At 44.7% G+C, this 21,061-nt stretch overlaps 1 protein-coding gene and 1 long non-coding RNA gene across 3 annotated transcripts in view; one reads left to right on the top strand and one right to left on the bottom strand.

Annotated features, from left to right (window-relative positions):
• SEZ6 (seizure related 6 homolog) overlaps positions 1-21,061 on the top strand; it is a 288,840-nt gene that overhangs the window by 70,698 nt on the left and 197,081 nt on the right. The window lies entirely within an intron of this gene.
• LOC137439904 (uncharacterized) overlaps positions 1-21,061 on the bottom strand; it is a 198,026-nt gene that overhangs the window by 49,339 nt on the left and 127,626 nt on the right. The window contains exon 5 of one of the 2 annotated variants that reach the window (XR_010987019.2): positions 15,210-16,364. The exons of the other annotated variant lie outside the window; for it this stretch is intronic. This is a non-coding gene — a long non-coding RNA (uncharacterized LOC137439904). Of the gene's footprint in view, positions 1-15,209; positions 16,365-21,061 lie in introns of those variants that run through there. 2 annotated transcript variants of the gene reach the window in all.

The following is a 21,061-nucleotide window of genomic DNA, read 5'->3' as shown; positions in this document are numbered from 1 at the left end:
CAACACCAGGCTGTCCCAACACCAGGCTGTCGCAACACCAGGCTGTCGCAACACCAGGCTGTCGCAACACCAGGCTGTCGCAACACCAGGCTGTCGCAACACCAGGCTGTCGCAACACCAGGCTGTCCCAACACCAGGCTACGCCAACACCAGGCTACGCCAACACCAGGCTGTCCCAACACCAGGCTACGCCAACACCAGGCTACGCCAACACCAGGCTACGCCAACACCAGGCTAAGCCAACACCAGGCTGTCCCAACACCAGGCTGTCCCGACACCAGGCTATGCCGACACCAGGCTACGCCGACACCAGGCTACGCCGACACCAGGCTACGCCGACACCAGGCTACGCCGACACCAGGCTGTCCCAACACCAGGCTACGCCAACACCAGGCTACCAGGCTATATTATTAGTCCCCTACCGGTGTACACCGGAGGGGACTATAGGTTTGCACGCCGTCCCTCCGTCTGTCAGTCTGTCAGTCTGTCAGTCCGTCACGCAAAGAACAGTTTTCCGGACTTTTTTTCTAAACGCTTAATGCTAACGATTTCAAACTTGGCACATGGTTTCCTCATGATAAGTTACAGGTCAAGTTCGAACTTCACGACGTTTCGATCATTTTTAACAAAGTTATGGCACTTTGAACTTTGGTAATTCTGATAATTCTGATGATCCTTAACTCAGTGCCATTTTAAGTTTTAATTTCCTTTAAAAACTAATTTCTCTGCAATAAATAGGACCGATTGAGATAAAATTTTCACCATATGATGGACTCGGTCTGTAGAATATTTTAATGGTAATTATGACGTCACATGTCACGTGGTTCGGTCGCCATATTGTTTTTCGTGCAAACACGAAAACCCCTTTTTCTCTGCAACGGCTGAACAGATCGAGGCCAAACTTTGCAGGCAGAATCGCATATCCATGACGAACAAAAACGTCAGCGAGCATGACTTCATGCGTCACATGGTTTCAGAGTTATGACGTTTTTAAGCATGAACCTTTAAAACCGAGCTCCTCCCTCATTTTTGATCCAATCGAGGGGAAACGTCACAGATCTGTTCAGCACTAAAATGTCCTTTTGGAATTTGTGATAGGGCACATGGTTTGGCAGATATCGTTAATTAAACGAAAATATTTTTTTAAATGGATATCTTGTTTATTCTCGAGTTCTCCTCAAGCCGCACTGCGCGTCCTCAGCCTCATCTCGCGAACGTCAACAGTGCGATGCAGCGCGCGCTTTCCGGAGGGGCGGAGCCAAGCCGAGCAACATATATATATATACATCGATCATTGATCGTGAACCGGAAAATATAATAAATTACTGATGGTTTCAGAGTTATGACGTTTTTAAGCATGAACCTTTAAAACCGAGCCCCTCCCTCATTTTTGATCCACTCGAGGGGAAACTTCACAAATCTGTTCAGCATGTCAGTTTACTAAAATGTCCTTTTGGAATTTGCGATAGGGCACGTGGTTTGGCAGATATCGTTAATTAAACCAAAAAAAAAATTTTTTAAATGGATATCTCTTGAATCGCTAGTACCTCAGACCGTGACTTGGTAATAATTTATATAATTCACACAGTGCAATACGTGCAGGCCGCTCCACGGAGCGACCTTGCGGGCTTATCAACGAGGCGAGGCGTGACACACGTGTCTCAGCATACCTCAGATCAAGTTTGAAAACCAGCATCAACCGTGCATAAATTTGCATATTCGATCATTTTTGACAGTTATGGCAGTTTGAACTTTGGTAGGGGACATGTGATGCAGCGCAATACTCAGAATCCTTGTTTATATATTGTTACGGACCGCAGATAAGGATGTTGATTTGCCGAGCGGATGGCACCGCGGCTGAACAGTTACCCCGACTAACCCGATTCCCGAACGTTGGCCGGATCGTGCCACAGATATTCAATAGGGAAAAGACAAAGGCGACACGGATGTGAAGAAGAAGAAGAAGACAAAAAGGTTGGCAATACTACTAAATTTATTCCTATTATATACACGCTCAAAGTAACCAAGGAAGAAGGAAAGATAATAAAATAATGTACAGAAGATATTAGAGACACAGTGAAAATCGCTAGCTTACCTACAGTCTTAATTAACCCAGGGACAAGACACACAGAACAAACTCACGTACACAAAAGGATGGAAAGGCAGGAGGTGGATGGCTGGAGGGAGAGGAAGGTCCAACGGGTCCTGCAGCACGATCGGCGCGTTTCGCAGCCGCCGTTCCTTCGCGGCCCTGCTCAAAACTGCCGTCCAGGCCCCAAGCTGCTGTTGTTGCTGCTGTGGCTGTTGCTGCTGCGGCTGTGTGGACGTCGCGTGCTCTTTTCAGGACTCATCTCTCTCGTCTTGTCAAAGCTCATCTGGTCCAACCACTGCACTCAACAACTTGCACGTCTCCCTGTCCAACTCAACCACTCGGTTCTTGCGCGCGCGCTTTTATAGCGCCTCAGGCGATCAAGCCGCCGGCCTTCAGGACACGCCCATCGGTCAGCTCGCCTCGGCCCTGATTGGTCGGCACGGCCCTCTGGCTCCGCCCTTGATGACGAGGTGGGGGCACGCCTTTCTTCCCCGAGCTGAGCACATGTTCAATGGCGGCTTTGGGGCGAAATCAGCAACCCACCGCTGTAACAAACCTGGCAAACTGCCCAGTGCGGTTGGCAATGGAGACTTGGAGGGGATGTAGCTGGAAATGGAGATTTTGGGAATGGGAATGAAGAATGAAGGGAATCTATCTAATTTCACTTGGTGCAATGGAGTGTCATCTTAATGGAAGACAAGGCCTTACCCTAATACACATAATAAAGATATAACTATCAACCAGGGGGAAATATATGATTGGCTAACGTGTATGCTTTATGGAACTAACTACGGGAACGCCCTTTGACCTTTATACAACAGACTGGAGGCAGGAGGGTCCAGAATAAAGCAATAATAATAATAAAACACACAATAAAAAAACACAATCCTCATATCCACAACAATATATTCTGAATGTGCAAAATTTGCTGGATTGTGAATTTTGCTGGAAAAATTGTCGAGATTGTTTCAAACTCCATATTTTTATTTTATAATCCATCACAGTGTGCGCTTGCCCTCGCAGCTTGTGCCGTGGTGCCCACGTCAGAAAATGGCTGCCAACGTCACGTGACTGTTTCCATTACATTGACGCTTCCCCTGCGCGTGGCACATGCAACCAAATGCATGTGTATGGTAATATTGCATATGAACGTTGGGAAATGTTTGATCCATAGGATTGATGTGCTGAATATCGCATTCTGTCATAAAAATTCAAATTACCTTCAAGTTAATGGCACCTCACAAAAGCTATTAGGCCACGAGTCTCCGGGAGTATTCGTTATGCCAGGCGGGTGATAGATGGCAAGCATATGGTGTGCAAAAAGAATAACCCATTTTGAGGCAGTTCGAGGGCTCGTTGTTTGACCTTTCGTCATAATCCTCCTTCTTGGGATTTGTTTTAAGCTCCGTCTTTCCCTTGTATCAAGTCTGGCTCGTGTGCCTTAGAGCAAGGAGACCTTGTTACTGGCCATTTTGAGATGTAACGGAAAAAAGGAGGACATTACATATTAATTGGCTTCCATTTATTAATAAAATATAGATATGAATTTATTTTGCATTAAGTGCAAGGGCATTGACTAATGATGCACAAATCTATGCGGAATCAAACATATCATGACAGGCACAATGTCAAGTGTCATTTGAATCTCTTTCACTTTGACTTCTTCATCTCACCTTTATATTGGAGGCCATAGCACAGAGCAGGGCAAATGTTGGCCTTTCTGTATCAGGTGTAATTTGGGTAACCCAAGCTGTTGTGTTAATTTTACCCTTTTTTGTACTTGCAGTAATTAAGGTTCAAGAAAGAGCATGTGGATGCATTACATAGCTCGGATAATATGGTGGGGCTGTGTGTTCTGCACTTCTCTAGCCTCCTCCTTTCACTTGCCATTTTAACATGCGGAGCCAGTTCCCGAGCCTGCGAAGAATAATAGCAACTCGCCTTGAACAAATCGCTTAACCTCTCGTAACGTTCTGATTTGGCCTGTTGGAATCCATCAGAGAGCCTTGCCACATTTGGGGTGGTTAGTATGGCATGCTCCTTCCAATTAAACTTACTTGCTGCGTTCCCTGCATTTTCCTCGGCCTCGAATTGGGTACACGTCTCATTACTGCCTGGCTTGCTATTTCTGCTCAGGTGGTGGGTACGGCCTGGCGCCCGTGACATAGATCCCATTTTCTCTTCGGCGGTTCTCTGTTATGGGCTTTGGCAGCTACTTACGGAGGGGATGAGAGGAGCTTTCACTGCTTCGAGATTCACCATCGCACTCGGCCACCTCTTGGGAATCCCTGCAGGGAGCAGGAAGTTTCCTTGTTTTTCTACTTGTTTGGCTGTGTAATTCTATTACGCCTGATGATGTGGGAAGAGGAAAAAGTCGAGTTTTAACCCTGGGCTTTGTACATAGCTAATCTATCTATAATTCCAGTAATCTCTGTACGTCTGTACGTTTGTACGTCTGTTTGTCTGTGACCGCTGTTTCTCGACAACCACGGGTCCGATATACTTTTAACTTGCCAGGTATATTGCTGGGGACCCGAGGATGTGCCTTTTCAAGGTTTCATATTAATCGGACAATTACTTACCGAGCTATGTCCAAAAAACGATTCAACCAATCAGAGAGCAGCGAACGATCGCGTGTGCCGAACGTGGCGGACACACTCTGCCTCGGATGGCACATTTGAGAGCGTATTCATTTATTTCACGTTTGCAAACTATGTTGGCGTTAAACTATGTTTTAAAACTAATAAAACCGAATTTGCGATTCATTCGCTTTCCTGCGCGTTTGTGCACGCGATGGCGATTTCTTTACCAAACTCCGGAAGCCGTTCGCTTTGGACCAAACCATTGCATGTAAATAGAGGGGGGGGATTGTCACCGTACTCGCAAGCCGTTCGCTTTGGACCAAACCATTTCATGTAAATAGAGGGGGGGGATATAATTTTAGATATAGATATAGTACGGGCAATGCCCTAGTGAATTGATAATGGCACCAAAGGCATATTAAGATTATTCAGAGGCATTCCTCGCTAGAACGGGATTGTAAACATGAAGGGCCTCTGTTCATTCCCGCAGTAAACAATTGTATTTCTCATCCCAGTGAACGTACTGCAGGATTGCTCATTTGGTAGGGTACTCGCCATTGAGTTACCCGGAGTCTGGGACTTGGTCAGACTTCACCTTAAACCATCCTTCTGATGATGATGAAGAAGTTTTACTTTTGAACATGCTGTCCTTCAGATAAGGCCACAAAGCCAGCTGTATTTAGGTTTTGGCGGTTAAAGGTATCTTAAGGAAAACAAAAGCAGGCCTTTATGCGCTCCAAGGCTGGCCTGTATTTGGGTAAGCTATACAAGTTTGAATACTGGAATATGGACATGACACAGGCATGATTGTCAAAATTGCATCCTCCTATGTCTCAAGCTGCTGGGATCCTATGATCCTGGGTTTGAATCCCGGTCGATCGCTGAATTAACACCAGTGGGGTTGACTCAGCCTGTCATCCTTCGGAAGTCGGCAAATTGATTACCAGTTCACTGGTAATTCCCTGCGGGGTCGCAAGAGGCGACTAACAGGGTTGGCGGCAGGAAGGGCATCCGGCCATAAAACATTGCTTCAAAAAGGGGACCACGGTGCCCAAAAAAGGCCAAACCCTGCTCTGCGGGGAAAAATGGCCTCTAAAGGTGGTTCTTCTACATCTCAAGCTGCATTATAGACAGTAATTGGACGAGATATTTCCAGCACCTTGGGCAAAGTACTGCTCTAACCTACAGGGGACATCTCAGCAGCTGCATTGCCATGCCCCTCATCCTAGAAGATGTTACCTACAACCGTGCGCTGCACACGGTAGAACAAGTTCCTTGTATCTGGGCAGAAAAGTTCGATCACCTTACCCAAAGTCAGAATTATTGAAATATTCTTTAGTCGGCTTTTAATATTTTGAAGCGTTGCAATTGTAAATCGGATGAAATGCTCGACCCACTGAACATGTGTGCCAACAAAGGCTTGCGGTTATCTCGCACGCACGGGTGAGCCTATCTCGTGTGCCCGGCTGTCGGGAGGCCTTCACATGCTGTCCGACCCGTCGAATGCTTTGACATTGACGGAATGCGCTAACGGACAGTGCCACACTTTCATTATCAGCACACACATCCAATCCCCACTCCGAGTCGGGATCTATGCCTCAGTGCCAAAAGTCTGACCGCATTGGACTCGGAATAGCCAATAGGATGTGCCTGTAGATCTCCAAAAAAAAAAAAAAATGTTATTGGAGATCCACCAAAGACATGGCTCCAATACCACCTTCAGTACATGAAGAAGTTAGCGTGTCATTAGTGGGTCGACACTCTTAACGAAACGCCACGATTGTGCCCTGATGGATGGCAGCCATGTATTTGTATCCTAGTTTATGTAATCCGCCCATGTAGCTTGAAATTAAGGAGTGGGCCCGATGGTCTATCTCTTGTTGAGATTTTCGCCAAGAGCAAAAAGGAAATTAACATCATCTGCGACGCGCTAAGTGATTACCACAAAGATAGAAGAAGGAAATTTGCACATGTGATGAAACAACAACAAACAACATGCATTTTAAGGCCATTTTCCCTGCTAGAGCGGGGGTTAGCCTTGCGGTCCCCATGACAATCTTCTCCATCTTGCCCTATTTTCTGCATCTCTCCTTGTTAACCCCCTTGCCCGCATTTCTTCTTCCACCACCTTTAGCCAAGTCTTTCTCGGTCTTCCCCGTCCTCTACTTCCTTCTACATTCATTTCCATCACTCTTCTCATCCAGTCAACTTCTCAACTCAATTTCTCAACTCCTTCAACCAGTCTTACATGTGATGTAAGAGAAAACAAAAAGGGACCGACAAATGTCACTTGAATTTAACTATGGTTGCCACAATTGCAAGGCTCCAAAATTTGTTTGGTAGGCCAGGCAAGCCATCTCATGTCCAAAGCTTCTGGTGCCAGCTTGAGCAGTTGAGTGTTATCATGTAATTGGTAATGAGTGAGACAGGGTCTGCTTCTCTAACCTTTACCAAGCAGGTCGATTTCATCCCCTCGTGCATACTCTGACCTCCAGAGCTCCTCTTGTGCTGTCTGCAAGTGCTTCTGAAGCACGGCACGGATATTTCTTTAACGTGGACAGCGTAAGGGATTGCGGTGTTGATATACCACATCAATATTTCGTATTTATGTCAAATGAAACTGGTATTGCCTGCTCTCCAACGTGAGGGATAAAAAGATGGATTTCTTGTTTGATACATCTGTTCGGTTCAAAATGATTTGGGTAAGGAATGTCACGTGCGAGTTTGTCTTTTTTCTTTTCCCATTTGAGCATTTGGGTTTGTGATGTTAACTTTGTGAACCTAGATTCAAATCCATTTGGTTCAAATGCGTTTCCCCCCCCCCCCCCCCCCCCAAAGTCTGTGTAGAGAGTCGGGGGGGTTGCGGCGAGGGAAGTGTAGAGAGTCGGGGGCAAGGGGAGGCCTGATTGACATTTTCTGGGCCTGGAGCCAAATAAATTTGTTGGGCCCCATTTGGGGAACCATTGTAAAAGAGAGGAGATCGACAGAAGTTATTGTCTATCGGAGAATGACAATCTTTGGGAATCCGCCTCCTACCTTGATATGCTGATGGTGCAGAAGGCCTTGTTTGTGACTGCTTCAACTGAAATAAAATGTAAACTGCAACATGACTATGTGGCATTTAAAATATTGTCGGGGCCACGAGTCTTCAAGACCGTCGCACTGCCAGGCGGGTAAGGGATGAGAAGGTCTCTGCATCCGTAGGTGTAATTTGGGTGTGAATTGGCCTTTAAAAGTAATAAAAACACACGACTGCATCAAATTACCTTGACAGCAGTGAGTGAGCAAGTGACCAACAGTGACCAACCAAGCTATCAGACAATTCGCTTTTCACAGCGATTTAGCACCGACCCCAAGCCTGCCCTATGCATTATTTGCCAATTGTCTTTGCATTATGGTACCTGTGGCCAATGACCACACGCAAGTTCTCATTAACAAACGGAATTTATTACAACAAAATAGGGTGGTGAATAAGAGGAAGAGCATAACCAGAAGTGGTGATACAATCTAACATGAATATTCAAATAAATAACCACACACACCCTCATGACCTCAACGGACTTAAACAAGTAACTTGTCCTCTCATTTGGTGAACATGCGGGACAAAAAAAATTAGACAAGACCGAGAGAAGAGAGAATCTGCTCCGTATGTGATGTTCGCACACGTGGGGTTGTGCCGGCTCCATGCACGTGGCCCTTGTTCCCACTGCGTGCCATGGTCCGCACCTCAAACATCGAGCACAGCACGACCCCAGTACAGGCAGCAAGCAGGCATGAAACATGGGGCAGGCAAGCGCACAACAGGCAAGCAAGTAGGCAGGAACCACCCAGGCAACCACAAAGGTGATGACAAAGGCAATGGCCAACCGGATTTTATTTCATCCCGTGGGGATGGTTGGACCACCGTGATGCGTGTCCATTGGCAGATGTGGCCATCATGCAAGAATCACTGCCATGCATTGATTGGCAGTGCAAGCCTTGTAGTTTCCATATTATATGTAGTCCATGGTAATACAGATACAGATCCGGAACAATATATTATCGTGTCGCCCGGTGATTAAGATCACACGGGGATGGATAATCGAACCAGCCTTAACTCCCGAGGCGACTCCCAAAAATGGCGGTTATTTTTAGTGCGTGTGGGAAGGAAGAGATGCGGGAGATTAGCTGAATAGAACACATTCCACGAAACCACAAAGAAATAAACATGACAATAATATGTACACAATGGAGTAATGAAAATAAATCGTGGACGGATATAAAGGTTGATTAAAATGAATTTTCTACTTTGAGGTACCTCATGCACTGGCTCAAACATGCACACAGGGAAGAGATAATAAAAATAAAATGTCCCTTCAGCCAGCACTTAGCTTGTCCCAATGGGTCTTTTGAGAGAGAGTGGTAATGGCCAAGTGCAGGCCTCCTGCGCCGGAGCGCACAAGATGGCTACGGCCAATGAAAAATCCAGGTGTCGAAGGCAAGTGGTGAAGATGGCCTCCTTCCCCTCGCTCGCGGCCTCCTCCGCCTCCGAAGATCACCAAACCTCCCTCAAAATACTGCCGACACGGCAAAAGCTCCACCAACCCTCCAAAAGCACGCATCAGTACCAAAATGGTTGGCGTCTTGTCCAAGCCACGGCAAAAAGTGCACTCTTCGTCTTCCCTCCTGAGACCAAATTGTGTCGTTTCCCTCCCATTTTGCCCCGACCACGTCCTATGGGCCAATCGCGTACCTCGGGGCCTTCCTCTCCGCCCCTTGATTCCCTGCCTCTTGTGGGCGGGGCCTTTTCCTTATTAGGTCCATTGGGGTGGGGCTTCGTCCGATCGGCTCGTTCTTGGCTTTTGTCGGTGGTTGTTGTTGTTGTTTAAAGGTTGTGAAAAAAAGTAAGGGAAAATTAACAGAGGGAAGGCACGCACTGGGGAAAGCTAGCCTTAAACCCTGGAGATAATTAGCACGGCACCACCCCCTTGTATGATGCACATTCAAACAACCTTAAGCTACAGTCTCCTTACTTATTACATCGAAATTCTCTTACACGTTACATGGTCCATGCTATTAACTAAACAATTCTACCTCTTCTATGGTATTCTTTTATCTACCCCCCCCCCCCCCCCCCCCATAAACGTAACAATATGTAGTTATCCAGTTCCGTCAAGTTGTGGCCAACCTTTGGTGACATTTATTATCTGATTTCTCCAAACATCCCTATCCTGTACTGCTTCCTGAAGCTCTGGCAGAGACAGCTTCGTTGCGGGCTTTACCCCATCCATCCAGCACACATAAAGTGTGCCCCTTCCTCTTCTGCCCTCAACCATACCCAGCATGATTGACTTATTTAGACTTTCATTTTCTGCACGCTTTTCACTTTCCTTCTTCACTGTCGAGAGCAGTTTCATCAAGTCCTCTTTACTTTCTGCCAACAGAGTGGTATCATCACCATACCTTACATTGTTGATAAAACTTCGTTCAATCCTGACCCAACCTCCGTCATCCATGTTTGATTTCCTCATGATGAGCTCCCTGTGCAGATTGAAGTAAGGGGAGAGAATGCATCCCTTTCTAACACCTTTCCAATTCCATACCATTCTGTCTCTCCATACTCTGTTCTTACTTTAGCTTCTTGTTTAGTGTACAAACTTCTTATCAGATATATGAGGTGCTTCGGCATCCCTATTTATCTCAATATAATCCACATTAATTAATGATGTACACACTATTTATTATATATTGCGAACCGTGATGTCTGTATGTGCGTTTGTCTGTCTCCCGTTTATGATGGTCGTTTCCCGTGCTGTGTTTGAAAAGTTCAACATTCACTTTTGAGATGATGGGAGAACAGGCATGAATAACGTTGATCCCAAATTGTATTCCGCAGGAGGATATTTCACTCTCTTTTAAGACAAATCCAACCTTCGCCGTCAGATGTTGCGCCACCATTTTGAGTTGAGCGGTATTAATGAAACCAAGAGTGCAACACAATGAACCTTTTTCAGTCCATTAGATCATTTAAATTGAAACATCAACTTCAACTTTTCCCATCACAGGGGACGAGCTATTTATAAAACAGATGCATCTTCCTTTGATATTCCCTTGCTTTGTCCATGATCCCCCTCAGATGTGCGATTTGATCTCGAAAACCTCTTCCTCTTCTGAAACCTCGTTGCATTTCTCGCGTAACGAAGTATTCTATTCCATGATGAAATAATCGTTAGCAATATCTTGCTCTCATGTGAAATCGAGGCAATGGTTCGGTTATTTGAACATTGTCTCGCATCCCCTTTCTTTTCGAATGTTATGTAGACTGAGACTGCTTCCTCCTTTTAGACCATACAATCCTGCTCTTGATCTGTGTACAGGTAGCTGTTAAAATTTTGATTTCCTCCTCCCCAAATACCTTAAAGAGCTATATTAGAATGTAATGAGCACCTGGTGGTTTTGCAGTTGTCATCTCTTTCAAAGCTCTACCTCACATTCCATCACTATTGGTTCTTACTCATATTCTCTTTCTTTGAAGGTTTCCGTCGTATTGCTATCTCGCTTGTATAAAGTTTCGGTATAGACCTTCCATCTTTCTTTCATGTGTTTGTGGGCGGGGCCTTTTCCCTATTAGGTCCATTGGGGTGGGGCTTAGTCCGACCAGCTCGTTCTTGGCTTTTGTGGATGGTTGTTGTTGTTTAAAGTTGTGAAAAACTAGTGCGTGCCCGTACGTGCGGGGAGGTAAGTACGTGGACATACGTACGTTGACGTACGTACCAAAAATAAGGCCTCACTGTCCGGAAGTTCGCATATCGCAGTTACGATTAATCGCAAATTAGTTTTAATGGCCAATTCTTCAATTAGCGCCAACATATTTTGCCATTTTGCAATTTAATCGCAAGAAAAAGCACAAAGAGAAGAGAACAACAAACACGCACGCGGTTCCTTCGCTGTATCTTGACCGTACGTGCAAAAAAAAAATTACAACTTTCATCGTTCCTTCGGTCTTAGCTCTCGTCCTTTGCCGTTCCTTCGCTCTCGTCCTTCGTTGTTCCTTCGTTCACGTACAAAACGTATGTGTTTGCTAAATAAATGGCCATAACTTGGTAACCACTTGTCTGATTAATAGCAAACCTTGAAAAGGCACATCCTCAGGTCCCCAGCAATATACCTGGCAAGTTTCACTTAGATCGGACCAGTGGTTGTCGAGAAACAGCGGTCACAGACATACACACAGACAGACACACAGACACACAGAGATTGCTTGCATTATAGAGAGATGTAAAGGAAAAGTCAGATCGTCTGTTTTACTCTTAAGGATCCCAATCCAAGACCGAAACTTTCCTATGATCGCTGATTTTGTTTTTCATTTTAAGATCTTTTTCCCGCTCTGGTGACACTTTATATCTCTATCCATATTATATAACTTTTTTTTCTTTCATACATAATGTAATATTCCCTGCATATTATAATATTTATCCTCGTCTTTCCGAGCTTGTTATTGGAAGACAGTATTTAGCTGCCTCATGTCCTCTCATGAAGTGCCTTTGGTTTTAATTTCTTTCTGTCTGTAATATTTATTGCCTCTTATGACAGCCATTTCGCCTCCTTCTTTCTGCTTGCTTTTGGGATGTTGTTTTTGGCCTTTTTTCACAATGTCTTCAACCGGTTGCCGTTATTTGTCTGGCATTCTCTCAACATAATGTTACTTCTGCTACCGAGGGTGGTCAGAGTTTGTTTTCACCCCTGTCTGCTTGTTTGTCTGTTAGTAGGATATCTCAAAAAGTGATGGCCTGATTCTGACGAAATTTGGTGGACAGGTTGGGTGTGTGACACGGAAGAATTGATTTGATTTTTGTTAAGATCTACATACTTCTTCTTCCCCTCCTGTGAGGTCCAATGATACCAATCTTCTCTCTGTCCTCAACCAACCGCCCCCTCCCCCCCCCAACCCACTCCCCCACCTTGCTGATATCTCTCTTCACACAATCCTCCCATCTTAGCCACGGTCTACCTCTTTTCCTCCGACCTTGTTCCCTCAACATATCCTCTCTCTTTGCCATTCTCTCTTCCCCCATCCATAAAAAGTGTCCAGTCCATCTCAGCTGGCATTTCACCAAACTCCCCATCAAGCTCATCTGCACACCACAAAAACTCTTCCTTTCATTCCCTTGTATATCCCTTTCACCAACTTAACTTCTGTTTCTGGCACTACCATCTACATCAATGTCGCCATCACACCTCTCTCTTGGGACAGTGTCGTAGGCCTTCTCCTGGTCCACAAATCCCATTGCCTTTCACTTTGCTCCTCCAACCTATTCTCCACCAGTTATCTCAGGGTGAATACCCCATCCATCATCCCCCTACCCTTTCTAAGCCGCTGCTGCTCTTCTCCAATCTCCCATCCAGAATCCTCTCCAGTACCTTCATGACATGACAAAGGAGCGTAATACCCTGTACTTCTCAGGATCTTGAACATCCCCCTTCCCCTTCCAAATCGGAACAATTAACCCTGTCCTCCAATCCTCCAGAATTGAATCTTCTCTGAAACATACATTCAACAGCCTCTTTGTCCAACTGACTGCGACTTCTCCCATTGCAATTACCATCTCTCTACACACCTCAATGCCTGGCTCTTTCCTTTTTCATCCTCTTCAATGCTGTCTGCATCTCCTCCTCCATGATCTCCACCAGCACCACTTTCCCCTCCACATAACATGGCAGCTCAAGCTCACTGTAGCTCCCTCCCTAGTTCAACAGCTCCCCAAAATATAATTCTCACACCTTCAATCCTGCCCCCCTCACTGTGACTAGCCTCCCACCACCATCCTTAATCACTGCCCATCCTCCCTTCATGTCCTTACTATCCTCAACCCTATCCTGAGCCAATTTATAGATCATCTTCATCCCACCATCCTCTTCCAACTTGTACACCTCTTCCGTACCATTACCAGCTATAGCCATTCCATTCCTTGCCACCAGCTCCACCAGCTCTTGACCCTCTCTATTCCTCGTTCCACAACCAAATTTACCAACACGTTCTTCTTCACTCTGCTGCGCTACTCCCACATGCGTGTTGAAGTGCACCGCATTGCACAGTGCCACCTCCAGCTCAACCACTCCCATCATCCTCTCCATTGTGTCCCCGAATTCCTGCTTCTCATCACCAATCCTTCCCATTTGTGGCCCGTATACATATTACAGGGTGACAGAAGATTGGTATCATTTTCCTCCATCACCACCCATACCCTCCCATCCTTCCACTCAGACCACCTGCTTGCTGATCTCTTCCGATACTATTATTCCCACACCATTACTCCTTCCATCCACACCTGCTTGTATTCTCCCACCAACCTCCTCTCCCTGTCTTCTTTCCCTCTGGTCTCCCGCACATACAACACTTTCAAACTCCTCTGCATCATTTCCACCACCTTGACTCCTCTCCACTCCATCAATCCCACATTCAAACTACCTTGCTGGGCCTTGCTTCTGAACAGCTGTCCGCTTGGCAGAGCCAGTCCCATCTTTATCAGATTGGGACACTGATCACCAAACAGCAGTGCTGACCTGCTGGACCTACTACCCCAGCTTATTATCATCATCCTGTGTTCACGAGGAGGCACCATTGACACAAACCATTGTAAACCTAGTGTTACACTGAACCACTCTAACACACACACACACGCATACCAATTGATTAAAAAAGATGACGGGACTGAGCCAGACGAACAAGTGTAGATTCCGCAAGACAGAAACAGAAAGTACTGGTCACCTGCTCTTGGGATGCAAAAACTATTATCAGAACGTTACACATAACAGCACAACAAAGTATGCAAAGTGATTTATTGACATATCTGTAAAAATGTAAATATCCCAGTCCCAGAAAACTCAAGGAAACATGAACCAAGGGCATTCATGGAAAATGAGGACGTCAAGCTCACGTACGACCTGATGATTCCATCGAGCGTGAACATGGAAAACAAAGCATTGCATCCGGGCCTTGTACACAGGAACAAAAAGGAAAAGACAGCATTGATGATTGAGATATCAGTACCCAGCGATTTTGGCCTAAACAATGCAGAGATGAAGAAAATGACCAAACACCAGGAACTAAATAATGAGGTCAAGAGATCTCGGAAGCAGAAGAGCATCGAAATTGTACCAGTGATAATTGGAGCAACAGGAATGATGAAGAAGAACCTCACTGACATTTAAAAAACCATCCCCAGGAATATTACCACAAATGAAGTACAACTGGAGACAATCTGGGGTTTGGTGACGATCCTGAAAAGAGAACTTGGAACAAAACTCTGAAAAAGTTGAACAGCTTGGTCCATGAACCGTAATCTCTTACCGAAGAGGAGATGGATACTTTGGGTCCTGGGAGGACTGGGAGTAACCATACATACATGCAATCATGCATACATACATGCAGCATCGTGTAACCATACAGCATGGTGCAGGTGCATACATACATGCAGCATCGTGTAACCATACAGCATGGTGCAGGTGCATACATACATGTAACCATGCATACAGTGCATTCAGAAAGTATTCAGACCCCCTTCACTTTTTTCACATTTTGTTATGTTGCAGCCTTATGCTGACATCGTTTAAATTCATTTTTTCCCTCATCAATCTACACTCAATACCCCATAATGACAAAGAGAAAACAGGATTTTAGAAAGTTTTGCAAATTTATTAAAAAGAAAAAACTGAAATATCACATTGACATAAGTATTCAGACCCTTTGCTATGACACTTGAAATTTAGCTCGGGTGCCTCCCATTTCTCTTGATCAGCTTTGAGATGTTTCTACACCTTGATTGGAGTCCACCTGTGGTAAATTCAATTGATTGGACTGCACCGTGTGCCGCACAAACGGCTGCACTGATCGCTGCACTGTGTGCCGCACAAACGGCTGCACTGATCGCTGCATCATGTGCCGCACAAACGACTGCACCGATCGCTGCACGGCTGCATCGATCAAATGTGGCATGAAGGAGGATCTGCACTTCGGCATGAAGGAGGATCAGATCTAACAGATCGCTGTCTTCATCGATCTTGCCAAGGCCGTAACACCTATCGGCTCAAAATCCTTTTAACTGTTCATTTGGTACAGTTACACGTATCGGGAATTTGGTACACGTATCGGGAATTTGGTACACTTATCGGGAATTTGGTACACGTATCGGGAATTTGGTACACGTATCGGGAGTACATACGACATAGCGATTGTGAACACGATTATCGATCACGATTATCGATCACGATTCACGATCACGATCATAGTGTATCGATCACGATTTGAAACACGATGGAATAATATTTACCGATATGAACAGTGATGTCGCTTTTATTGAAATTCTAAAGATACTGTTTAGATTTTGATGATTTGCGTGTGATGTGATTCAACGGATGTTTATATGAATCGTTTAAAATAAAAAAACCTTCAATTTCTGATATTTTCCCATCGCCATATGCAGATTCGCCACGGTCCCACGATCGATGTTTCTCCACGCGAACGTACCCGTTTGTTTGCGAACGGGTACGTTTTTCATGGAAGTCCTTCACGAACTTGCTGTCCATGTCTGACGTGCGACTGAAGGTGCTCCAGGAATGTGGAATTTATTGGTTTCATCCTTTGCATTCACCCGTATCTGCATTGCCTGTTTGCTTCTGGTCTCCCGCCCGTGCGTAGCACGGGTATTTCTCTAGTTATAAGAATATGGCAAAACATTGATGAAGTATTCAGATAGATACATTTAAATAACATTTTCATTTGTTGCTACGGGGTTCCGGAGAGCTATAAATTTGCGATAAGGATTGTGAATTTATGATAATGTATAGAAATCTCCAGCGAGGAAAGTAAACATCGGGAGGTAAAGGTAAATGCTATATATGTAAATGTTGAATGGTGAGATTGCATTGCCAGGTTGACTGACTGGATACAGCTAAATTTTTTAACGATAACTATCTATGACATCATAGGTCACGTGGTACAGACTCCATCTTGGAAAAACGTTGCACCTCTGTATCTCTGAAACCGCTCAATGGAAAAAAAAAAAATTGAAACGTGGCTCATTGTAAAGTACTTCCCATGGGGAATGAGATATGCTAATGATGATTTATTGTGTGCCTTCGTTCTGACGTCATAATTTGACATACAAACTTTATCCGATCAGTATGAAAAAAAATTCTCTCCGGAATTCTTGGTCCGATTGACACGAAATTTTCACCATAGGAGCGCCTCCTTCCGTAGAATTTTTGTGATAATTATGACATCATAGGTCATGTGGTATGGGCGCCATCTTGGGAAAACCGAAAAACTTTGGACCTCTATATCTCCGATATTGCTCCATGGAAAAAATTGAAACATGGCTCATTGTAAAGAGCTCCGCATGGGGAATAAGTTTTGTTAGCCCAATGGTGCCTTCATTATGATGTCATAATTCGACAAGTACAAGGCTTAGTCTGATCAGTTTGAAATTTATTGAGCGTGATCTACGCAAAAAATTTATTGGAGAATGTAAATTTATGATGTCATCGGTCACGTGGTCTCACAGCCATATTGGATCAAAGAAAAAAAAACAAAAAAAAAACAAGAGTTGTCTTGCACCAAGTCCTCAAGACCGTGTGGGTTAGGTATTCCATGAGTACCATCTAATTAAGGATTGCGATTCAAACAAAGTTAATTTGAGGGTGTTGTAGAATTAACATTATTTACAAAATCCCTTGGATGTCGACAGAATGATTCATTATACTTGTTGCTGTTCAAATAATTGCGAGGAGCAGATTTATATAAAAGAGATGCGTGCCAGTGAGTCGTCTGCATGCAGACCAACTTGAATATTGCATCCCAATCAGCCTTGAGAATAGTTTGACAAAGTGATCCCATTTAACCATCACATTTATACATGTAATTTAACCATATTTGTTTTTAACGTAAAATGTGAATGATGTCAAAAGTATCCGTGCTCGTTCTCGAGTGTTTGCCCGGAGTCCTGTTTTTTACTTCTTCTTTTTTCCTTGAATAATGCGTATTATGTTTTATCTTGAATGTGTATTATGCCCATGTTAGAAATGATTAATCCTGTGTTTTCAAAATCGTGTAATCTAGCCACCCTGTGTCTGTGCATCTGTGCGTTGTTGTCGAGGGCCATACTTATCTGTACTCCTTATATAGGAGGTTTGTTTGTATGTGACAGGTATCCTGATAGTTCACTCACAAGGTAATGAATAGCAATGATTACAGAGGTTAGCTTTTGTTATATATACGAACTATTACTGACTTATTTTACACCAGTAAAGGTATTCGGTGTTGCCGGGTAACTCGGAGTTGCTTCGTGACGGGAATATGAAGATGGGGTGAGAGAGGGAAAGGGGGGGGGGGGGAGGAAGGGAAGGGAAGGAGGGGGAAGGAAAGGGGAGGGACGAGGAGGAGAGTGGGAGGAAGCAGAAGGGGAGGGGGAGAGCGAAGAGGGGAGTTGGAGGTCGTAGGAGAAGTGGAGGAGGAGAGCGAAGAGGGGAGGTGGTAGGGGAAGGGGAGAGTGAGAAGGGGAGGGGAAGAGAGGAGGCGGAGGGAGGAAAGGGAGAGGGGTGGGAAGGGAGGAAGGGAGGCGAGAATGGGAGGGGGCAGGAGGATGGGTAGGAGGGAGCAGAGGGATGGGGAGAACAGGACGTAGCAGGAGGATGGGTGAGCAAAGGTAGTCCGCGTTTCCAGGCAATGATGGGGTTCCTCTTGCCACTCCTTCATCCCACCCCTCCCCTCCCTTCTCCCACCCCAATCCCTCCAGACTCCTACCCAAACTCTTACCCATCCCCCCCTCCTCCATCCGGACACCCACCCCACCCCATTCCCCTCTGGACTCCCACCAAACCCACCCCTTCCCCTTATTCCTCCCACCCTCTCTCCCCCCTCAAAGTCACCATCTAGATGTTTATCCTCGTTGAAATGAAATTAATCTGGGGTGTGTTAAATTACTAAAGCTTACGGAGAACGCTCACCAAGTGGTGTAAGCGCTCACGTCAGTACTCCATTTGAAACCGTTACAAGTCGGCTTTGCAAGCGGCTAACAACTTGGTAACTGAGCACACCTCTGGATATCTCGACAGCATACAATATACTGTACATACAAAATGCCAACAAAAGGACAGTTTTGTTTCAATTAAAGACTTCAAATATTATACTATTTTCCTTGTAATGAAAATATACCTTATTTTTCAGTTTCAACATGTTTTTAAATCCCAAAATGAATACAATGAATACCAAATAAATTCAGAGGTGATGTCGAGTGTACGTGTACATAATAACTATGAAAGGAGGGAGGAAAAAATCTCAGAAATTTCCCCAGGCTCCTAACTCATTAATTACTTTCGCAGGCATTTTACTCCACCAAACCGATTTTCATCGCTTCTTATGTTTTTTTATTTCACGTATGTCAATTACATGTCCACCAGTTTCTTTATAAGCCTTGACAAGTCAGGAGACGACGATGGTTCACGAGCGAGCGGTATTCAATGACGAAGGACGGACTATAACCGAAACAGGCCCGGACAGGCCAGCCCGGAAATGCCTAAACAAAAGGTTACTGACCTTGAAATGGGATAGAAAATAATGTATAATCAGTTATGAGGTTAGTTAGCTACACAATACCGAAAATTCGGTGAAAAATGAAATGAAAAAAAAATGGGGAAAAAAATGAAAAATTGAGCACCGTGGGGCTAAACACATGACATTGGCCTAACCAAATACCGAAACCCCTGTCAGATTCCACCAAACCCCTCGGAGAAGATGTAGCTTGAACTCGATTACCCCCTAAAAAGACATATTTTTGGGGCGTGGCTTCGCCCACAATGGGCGCAATACGCCCACTCTCGGCAGGACACAACTACATCATGATATCAACCTCCCACCCAAGTTTCATCAAGATCGGATGATATCATCGGGTAGTTATGCTGCGGACAGACAGACACACACACAGACAGACGCACACACATGACGAATATAGTGGTCACTTGATAACTCGTGAACCAAAAATTCGGGTGAACTTTTGTCTGCATTATGCGAAGGTACCTTCATTGGGCAGTGTATATTAGATCGCTGCTGTAATCTCAACAAAATCATGCATTACCTCGTTTCTTCTGCAGGAGTTGTAATAAAAATGTACCTTTGTTTCCTCAAGACGGTACCTTCATTTAATAATAGAAGACGTGTTGTTAATCCTTCACATGTATACCAGTACAGAGCCTATGCGGCCTGCTCCAGGGCAAGAGGCGGGGCAAATTAAGACCCTTGTGATTGAGAGCAGGGTGACCAAAGATGGCCTGATGATGAGCACTCCTGTTAATTATATCTTCAAAATGTGTGTTTTAATCCATCCAAACACCTGGTTTTCATTGATGCACCCCATTGGAGCTCGTTTAGTATGCATGCAAAGGGGCGCTAGGTTTCATGGTTTTGGAGTTATGGAGGAGACACACACACACACACACACACACACACACACACACACACACACTGCCTTTTATTCTTATAAATGATATATATGGATGTGGGATTTATTGTGTGCCTTATTAACTTCGCACATTCCTGAAGTAACCTGAAAGGCCATTGCAATGTGTGTTGTTGGGACTAGATCGAGTAATAAACCAGGAAGAGCAGATGAGGTCTCAGCTGACATTTCACACGCTTCCCATTGAGCTTCCTTTGCTGTGAAGTGGGTGAGACCTCACCTGAGACCGGATCCCCTCTTGCTTGTTTATTACTGACAAGCAGAGTAGATCTCATTATTTTTTTCATCGGATGTACCTTTTTTTTCCTTAAAATATATAATCCCAACCACCCCAATCATAAGATTGCCGTTCTAGTTTCGATATGTATTCAAGGTCATATCTGGTCGAAGTTTTTGATTACTTTTTTTCACCTTTGCCAGTTTGACTCGTAGCTTTGTCAAAAGGAGCTCGTGATCTGTCCCACAGTCTGTACCTGGCGGAGTATTGGCAGATTGCACTTCTCCATCTTCTATTGATTAGGCTGTAGTCAATCTGATTTATATGTTGGCCATCAGGTGAAATCCATGTGAACAGTCTATGCTTGGGTTTCTTAAACCATGGGTTTGCATTTACGAGCTCATTCTCAGCACAGATTGGAGCGCTTGGGACACACACACACACACACACACACACACACACACACACACACACACACACACACACACACACACATCCCCATACACACACACACACACACACACACACATCCCCATACACACACACACACACACACACACACACACGTTTGGGTTGTAATGCTTATTTTAAAGTAATGTATATTTGAAATGTACAGAATTATACATATCATAAACATAATAGAAAATAAAAACTAAAACAACATTAATCCAACATTAGG

Source organism: Myxine glutinosa, chromosome 14 (genome assembly GCF_964187855.1).
Source record: "Myxine glutinosa chromosome 14, kmMyxGlut1.1, whole genome shotgun sequence".
Lineage (NCBI taxonomy): Eukaryota > Metazoa > Chordata > Myxini > Myxiniformes > Myxinidae > Myxine > Myxine glutinosa.
This window is presented reverse-complemented; position numbering and strand designations above follow the sequence as displayed.